Genomic DNA, 8,123 nt, shown 5'->3' on the forward strand with positions numbered 1-8,123 from the left:
TAGCTAATTTTGTAATGGCCATCTCCTATGAGGGTTTGGATTAAATAGGTGCTTGTTTTGATTGAAAATCCGGTGAATTGGTTGGTCATTGTTAATTTCCTTGGTCTCTCCACTCGAAATTTGGATGATTTCTCCATCCATAATTGTAAGTGTTGGAATAAGGATTGTTTTGATTCGGTCAGTTGATACACTTCATATATTGTACCTGTGCAATAGTAACACAATTAGTACTTTCATGATTTTTTTCCAAAAAGAGTACAACATGCTACATTACCATTAGACATTGGATCAACCTCACCTTATCTATTTAGCACTTTCATCACATTGTCCATTTTTGTACTTAACATGTTTAAAACGTTCAATTCATTCATTCCTACATGTCTTTTAGTGTTACCTCTATCGTTAGTTCATTGGTAGTTATTGGCCGCCATTTCTTCAATTAATTGTTGAGACTCATTGGCCGAATTTCCCATAAGTGCTCCACCGTAGCAGCATCAATATGAGTTTTCATAGGGTATATTAAACCATTATAGAAAATTTGTACAATTAGCCACTCGAGAAGTCCATGATGTGAACATTTCCATTACAACTCTTTGTACCCCTCCCAAGGCTCATATGATGATTCACCATCCTACTGACCAAAACTTGATATTTCCATGCGTAGTTTAGCAGTTTTTCTAAGTGAAAAGTATTTATTCAAGAAAGCCTTCGATAAATCGGCTCAAGTAGTGAAAGTGTTTGGTGCATGTGAATTAAGCCACACCTTAGCCTTATTTCTTAAAGAGAAAAGAAACAATCGAAACTTTATAGCATCTTCACTAACTCCATTAAATTTGATTGTGTCACAAATCTCCATAAAATTAGCTAAATGACCATTTAGATCCTTCATTGTAGTGCCTCCAAATTGTTCTTGTCAGAGAATTTGAATCAATGCTGGCTTAATCTCAAAGTTATTTGCATTGACCGCCGGTTGTGCAATACTTGTTTGAGATCCTTCCGTATATGGCAAAACAAAATCTCTTAAGACTTGTTGATTGCGATTTGTGTGTTCCTCTGCCATTTCTTCTAAATGTGACAATTCAATGACAATTTCACCTTCACTCTCCACTTCTTGTTGTTGAGCTTGCCGTCATGCCAAACGCCTTCTCCTATTTGCCATTTTCTCAATTTTAGGATTAAATGGTAGTACGTTACAGAGATCGGTGCATGCATTACAAAACATCAAAGTTAAGACGAGTTAGTACAAATTCTACTACTTAATATAAACTAGTAAATTGGCACCGTTTATACAAGGAAAATTAAAACTGTATAAGAATCGAAGACAACCTAAGAGGGGGTGAATTAGGTTGATTAAAAACCTAATTAACTTATGGGCACTTTTTGCTCAATATGAAATTTACTCTCTTTTCTAAGTGATCACACAATGAATCAATTAATTAATGAACAAGATCACTTGAGAGAAGTAGAAGAGATAAGCAATGTAAAGATCACAAACGTAACAATAAATAAATAAAAAGAAAAGAATTGCAAACCAATTAACTACTCAACTCCTCTTGAACTTGTAAATTAAATCAAACAAGTTTTTTCAAATTAATGAATTACAATCACTCTTGTGTACAAAGGAAGGTTCACCTCCTTCTTGCTCCAAACTCCACTCGATCAAGTTACGAAATTTTACTATCCCTCAGGACAACCATCGCAGAACTACACTCATGAAATATGTACTCATAAATGAAAAGTTTACAATGAATCTCACACCACTAAGACTACAAATCTTCTTTGGAAAGTATTTTCTCACTAAAATCACTTTAGATCTTTTGTATCTTTAGTGTACAAAAGTTATTTGAATTTCTGATCATACTCTATTTATAGGAGACCAAGAAAGTGTTTCATTAATGCTTCCAACGGATAGAAAATAGTTGAAGAGCCAACTAGCCGTTAGAGTATCGGACGTTCGGTAGTCTGGTTTCTTGCGTCCGACAGCAGGCAGTGAGTTTGAAAAATCTTCTTCAATTCTATTGGACGTCTGGTGCTTGCGTCCGAAAACAGACAATGAGTTAGAAGGAATATCTCAATTCTATCGGACGTCCAGTATTGTCTTTGTGAGCGTCCGACGGCTTTCGTAGAATTTGAACGATCCTATCGGACGCCCGATACTTGCGTCCGATCGAGGTCAGTGAGTCAGGAGAAATGTATTATTTTCTTCGGACGTCCGATGGTGGAGTTTTTCATGCGTCCGAAATTGCGCAATGATTATCGGACATCCGATAGCTTTCAGCAGCCTTTGTCCCTTTTAATTGCACTTGATTTTTGAATCTAATTTGCTTTATAACTGAAAATATTTCTTAAAAAAATATTAGTATTATCCATTGTTTTGTAAAAATATCAAAAACTAGGGACTAAGGTCAACATTCTCCCCTTTTTTTATGATGACAAAGCAATGGATGGAGGAAAGAAAAAGATTGTGCATATGAGCTTAAGCTCCCCCTCACCCATTGCATCAAAAAATGTTGGTAAGAAACTTATAATCTCAAAATAACTCCCCCTTTCACATAGAATCCGTTTCTCCTCCTTTTTGTCATCATAAGATGAGAGTAAAAACCAACAATCATACTCTAGTAATAATAATAGGGAATCCAGTATTTTAAACAAAAACAGAGAGATGATTCCAGAATTCAGCAATCACAAACATACCAACATATCACAGAAAATTGATACCAAAAGAAGTATCAAACAGAGAAATGAAAGAAGAATCGAACAGAGAAATAACAATCAAAATAATTTTTAAAACAAATCATCATTAGATCAGCATTATTCATTCCTCTCCCTTTTTGTCATCATAAAACTCCAGTAATATTCAAAAATATCAAGAAAAACTCAATTTAAAATATCAGAAATAACAAAAGAAAATTGCAAAATAACATTATGAACCAGAATCTTTCTGATCTTACCAACATTTCCTACTCCAATTGTTTTAATTCTCATGTCATCTCCAAATGTCACTATGCCACAAGACTTTGGTTTGAATTTGAAGAATTGTGATGGATCACCGGTCATGTACCTTGAGCACTCACTTTGAATCGTTAGTAATGTTTACCAGATTGACCTATTCAAGAGTTCAAGAACTAATATTTGGTACCTTTTAATTTTTGGGTTCTTGAGAGTTAACATCATGTCTAACTATCCACATGCATTTCATGCCTTTTTTAATATTTTTTCTCACAGAGCAATCACTTTTCATGTGACCTTTTTGATAACAGAAATTACACATAATCAAGGGGTTATATACATGAAAAGGTTTAATAAATTTTACTAGTTTTTTCTTATAAACAGTAAAATCATTTGCAGCAGAATTTATCTTCTTCTCATAAGTGCCAAAATAAGATTTTGTTCCATTTTCTTGAAAGCAATTTTGTTTCTTATATTGGAGTAACTCATTTAAATTATCCATTCTTCTTTTCAGATCACCTTGTTCCTCTTGAATATTTCACAAAATCTTGTTTTTTTATCAAGTTTATTTTGTAAATCAATTTCATTCTTTTTCAAGAAATCATTTTCAATTTTCAGTTTCTTATTTTCTTGAAAAAGGCGTGCATTGTCTTGAAAAAGAAAACTAATTTTGTGTTTCAATTCCTTGTTTCTAACATAAGATTCTTTCAAACTGTAATGCAATTTTTTAATGAAAGATTCAAGATCATCATCAGTTTCATCATCACTATTAAATTGAGAATTACAAGTTGTTACCTCATCATCTCCAATGGTCATGAAAGCTAATTGAGCAAATTTTTCTTCCTTTTTAATTTCACCATCGGAGTTGCACTCATTCCATGTGAATTGAAAATTGTTGAATCTTGATTTTCTTTCTACTTTTTTCTTCTTCATTGGACATTCACTCGCGTAGTGTTTAGGTTGGCCGCATTCAAAGCATTTATTAGTTTGCATTATATTGAACTCTTGTTTCTCTTTGTTTCTTGCATTACTGAATTGATTTGGGAATGAGCTGCTGTTTCCTCCTTTTCTGAACCTTCGTTTGTTGAGAATTCTCATGAAATTTTTTGTGATGAGAGATAGATCACTATCATTAGTTTCCGCATCTTCTTCAACTAAGGAGGTAGAATCATTTTCATCTTGAGATGCCTTTAGAGCAATGCTCTTTCTTACTTTCGCATCCTCTTAGAATTTTTCTGTTTTTCTCACTTAGAGAGTATTCGTTTTCCAGCACCTCTAAATCCTTAATGAGGTCATTGAATCTAGAGTACATCTCATCAATGTTTTCATTAGATTCCATCTTAAACGATTCATACTTGGTACCCAAAATAAATTTTCTTTTGTTCTCTCACATTCTCATTTCTTTCATGGATATCTCTAAATTTCTCCCAAATTTCTTTAGCGGACTTACAACCCTTGACTCGAATAGAGTCATTTGAGTCTAAAACACAATATAACACATTCATGAATTTTACATTTAAGGAGAGATGAATTCTATCCACAGTAGTCAGTTCAGTTCTTATTTTTGGTCTAGATCTATCAGTATTTTCATCTATAAGAGAGGCATCATATGGACCTTCACTAATAATAAATCACAATTCAATATCAATTGATTGCAAAACGATAATCATTTTTTCTTTCCAATTCACATAATTTGACCTATTAAATATAGGTGGTCTAATGACAGAATATTTTTAAAAAAATATGGTATTATTAGTTGTCATTATTACTCCTAAGCCGATTGAGCTTAATCTTAAGGAGACCAAATTTTGATACCAATTGTAAGGATCGAAAACAACCTAAGAGGGTATCAATTAGGTTGATTAAAAACCTAATTAACTTATGGGCACTTTTTACTCAATATGAAATTTACCCTCTTTTCTAAATGATCACACAATGAATCAATTAATGAATGAACAAAATCACTTGAGAGAAGTAGAAGAGATAAGCGATGTAAAGATCATAAACGTAACAATAAGTAAATAAAAATGAAAGAATTGCAAACCAATTAACTACTCAACTCCTCTTAAACTTGTAGATTAATTCAAATAAACTTATTCAAGTTGATGAATTACAATCACTCTTGTGTACAAAAGAAGGTTCACCTCCTTCTTGCCCCAAACTCCACTCGGTCAAGTTAGAAAGTTTTACTATCCCTCAGAACAACCCTCGTAGAGCTACACTCATGAAATATTCACTCACAAATGAAAAGCTTACAATGAACCTCACACCACTAAAACTACAAATCTTCCTTGGAGAGTATTTTCTCACTAAAATCACACTAGATCTTTTGTATCTTCAGTGTGCAAAAGTTATTTGAAGTTTCTGACCATACTCTATTTATAGGAGACCAAAAAAATGCTTCATTAATGCTTCCAACGGATAGAAAGTAGTTGAAAAGTCAACTAGCCGTTGGAGTATCGGACGTCCGGTAGTCTAGTTTCTTGTGTTTGATAGCAGGTAGTGAGTTTGAAAAATCTTCTTCAATTCTATCGGACGTCCGGTGCTTGCGTCCGAAAGCAGACAATGAGTTAGAAGAAATATCTCAATTCTATCGGACATCCGATATTATCTTTGTGAGTGTTCGACAGCTTTCGTCGAATTTGAATGATCCTATCGGACGTTCGATACTTGCGTTTGATCGAGGTCAGTGAGTCAGGGAAAATGTCTTATTTTCTTCGGACGTCCGATGGTGGAGTTTTTCAGGCGTCTGAAGTTGCGCAATGATTATCGGACGTCCGATCCAAGCGTCCGACAGCTTTCATCAGCCTTTGTCCCTTTCAATTGCACTTAATCTTTGAATCTGATTTGCTTTATAACTGAAAATATTTTTTTGAAGAGATATTAGTATTATCCATTGTTTTGTAAATATAAAAAACTAGGGACCAAGGTCAACAAACTGAAATAGGTTTAGATTAATAAAGCTTGTTTTTGCCCTAATATTATTTGAAATCCCCGACAACGAGCCAAAAACTTGATGTGATCTAAGTTTTCAAGTTAAATTCTCCCAATTATCAATCAATTTTTGCCTTTATACTCTAATTTTTCGCAAGTATACAGATCGTGTATTGAGTATAGTAATAATTAAGGGTCGATCCCCCAAGGACTTGATTAAATACTATGGCTTTTTAACTTGCTTTATTAACTAAACACCGATTAAGTAAATAAACAAGAAATATAAAGGATTAAACGGTACAACCGGCCATAAAAAGTAACATAAAATCGGCCATAAGTTGGTACAACCAACCATGTAGGCAGTAGAGAACAAGAATCAAATCAAAAGCAAAGAACAAGTTAGATTAAGTTAGCTTAAGATTCAAATAAAGAGAAATCCTAAGGATTAGAATCCCTTATAACTCAAAACAAGTGCTTAACTTGGATGATTAGGGTTATTGATTTGTGGCTTGTTAAGGAAGTAATTTTCACAATTGTTTGTATATTGCTTTCACAAATAAACAAACATACTTCTACTAAATCTTCACCTATTGACATGATGAATTAATTTAGCACAAGTTCATGAAACTCAAAAAAAATTGCAAGCTTGAATTCACTTAGATGCACCTTCTACTAACGTGAAAATGCAAACTAAGGTTCATATATCACGAACTACACCTGTAAGGCAATTTCATGCAAAAACACATGATTGGATGATTTATAGTTTGTGATCAATAACCGTAAATGCGAGATTCAAATAAATGAACTACCAAGTTCACAAATCACCCTTGAATTAACTCAAGTGAACACAAGCTAAGAAGCTATATACTCATCTTTCTCCCTAGGAAGAAAGAGTTTAACTACTCATATGTATTAAACACACAAAACTTCATGTTGGTATATTAAATCAAGACTCAAATTTAGAAATTTTCATATTATTATTCAGTAGTATTTTAGTCATGTTAAGATCTTTGTAATTCTATTTGATTCAAATTATGATAGCTTTATTGTTTAGGAATTAATATTTTATTAGAAAATTTCTTGTAGTCATAGGGCTTGTTTGCTAAGTCTTCTAATCTATACATAGGGGGTGTTAATATTATTGTCAGTTGAGAAGAATGAAAATTGAGAGTCTTGTTATTATAGTGTGTGATTAATATATTATTATTGATATTTATACTTTTTCTCCTACACATATACCTGCATGTGTGTAAATTGTCTCCCCATCTATATTGGTTTCATTAAATGTTTCTCCTATGACTTTTTGGTGAAATTTTTTTGAGTTTTACACTTCATGAACAATAATGTTTAACTGTAATTGTCTTGCTTGTCTGGAAGACCAATATCCAAAAGGATTAGTTGTTCGTAGTCAATAAAAACACAAAAAAGGGAAGAAACAAAAAATTGCTCTAGCTTAAGTCCAAAGAGGTTAATAGGAATGGAGTCTGTAGCTGTCCAATATATATCACAAGTTTTAGATTTTTTTACTAATGCAACTTCATGAGAGGTAAAAAGGGTACAAATGAAACAAAATTAATATCTCACTTCTTAAAAGACTTTCTTAATGGTACTTTCTCTGACATTGGCTGAATTTGCTATAAAAACTTTAAGTTCAGGGGAAGTTAGTGCTATTTTCAAAACCTTAGAAAAGGTGAATGCAACTGTCAAAAACCTCAAGGGAGGTTTCTACAGTTATCCCATATGTACTTTAGCATATGCTTCCAAGTTAGATATTTTGGGACGTACTGGTCCCAAAGTTCTGCAAAACAAGGAACGCACAGAATGGACTAGTCCCAAATTTCCGTGGAAGGATGTCAGGTTCTAGAATTTAATTTTCCTAATTAGGTCTGGAATTAGAGGAGATGGAGAAAGAAATGGAGTAAGAGACGAAGAGAAAGAGAAGAAGAAGAAAGCATAACAGAATAGAGAGAGAAAGTAATTTTTGTATATAAGTTCCTTAACCATTTTTCTGTTACAAGGGAGGGTTATTTATGCAATTGTTCCTAACTAACTGCAGTAAGGAAATAACTATCGGCTTAAGTCTAACGATGTAGTATTCAAGTAAGCTAATCCTCCTTGACCCAAATGCATATCTTCTTGAATAAAACGACATCCTCTTAATTTGTGAAGTTCTTGACAATCGCTTCCCCTTAAAAGAAGCTTTTCCTCAACCTTGGATTTCTAGAAATTATTTGTCAATG

The 8,123-nt window shown here is 33.1% G+C and overlaps 1 non-coding gene across 1 annotated transcript; it reads left to right on the top strand.

Annotated features, from left to right (window-relative positions):
• Window positions 1–560: 560 nt before the first annotated feature.
• Window positions 561–667, top strand: LOC113733506 (small nucleolar RNA R71). The gene has a single exon (XR_003459019.1). It is a non-coding gene; the product is annotated as a small nucleolar RNA R71 (small nucleolar RNA).
• Window positions 668–8,123: the final 7,456 nt, after the last annotated feature.

The sequence above is a fragment of the Coffea arabica genome, chromosome 2e (assembly GCF_036785885.1).
Source record: "Coffea arabica cultivar ET-39 chromosome 2e, Coffea Arabica ET-39 HiFi, whole genome shotgun sequence".
In the NCBI taxonomy this organism is placed as follows: domain Eukaryota; kingdom Viridiplantae; phylum Streptophyta; class Magnoliopsida; order Gentianales; family Rubiaceae; genus Coffea; species Coffea arabica.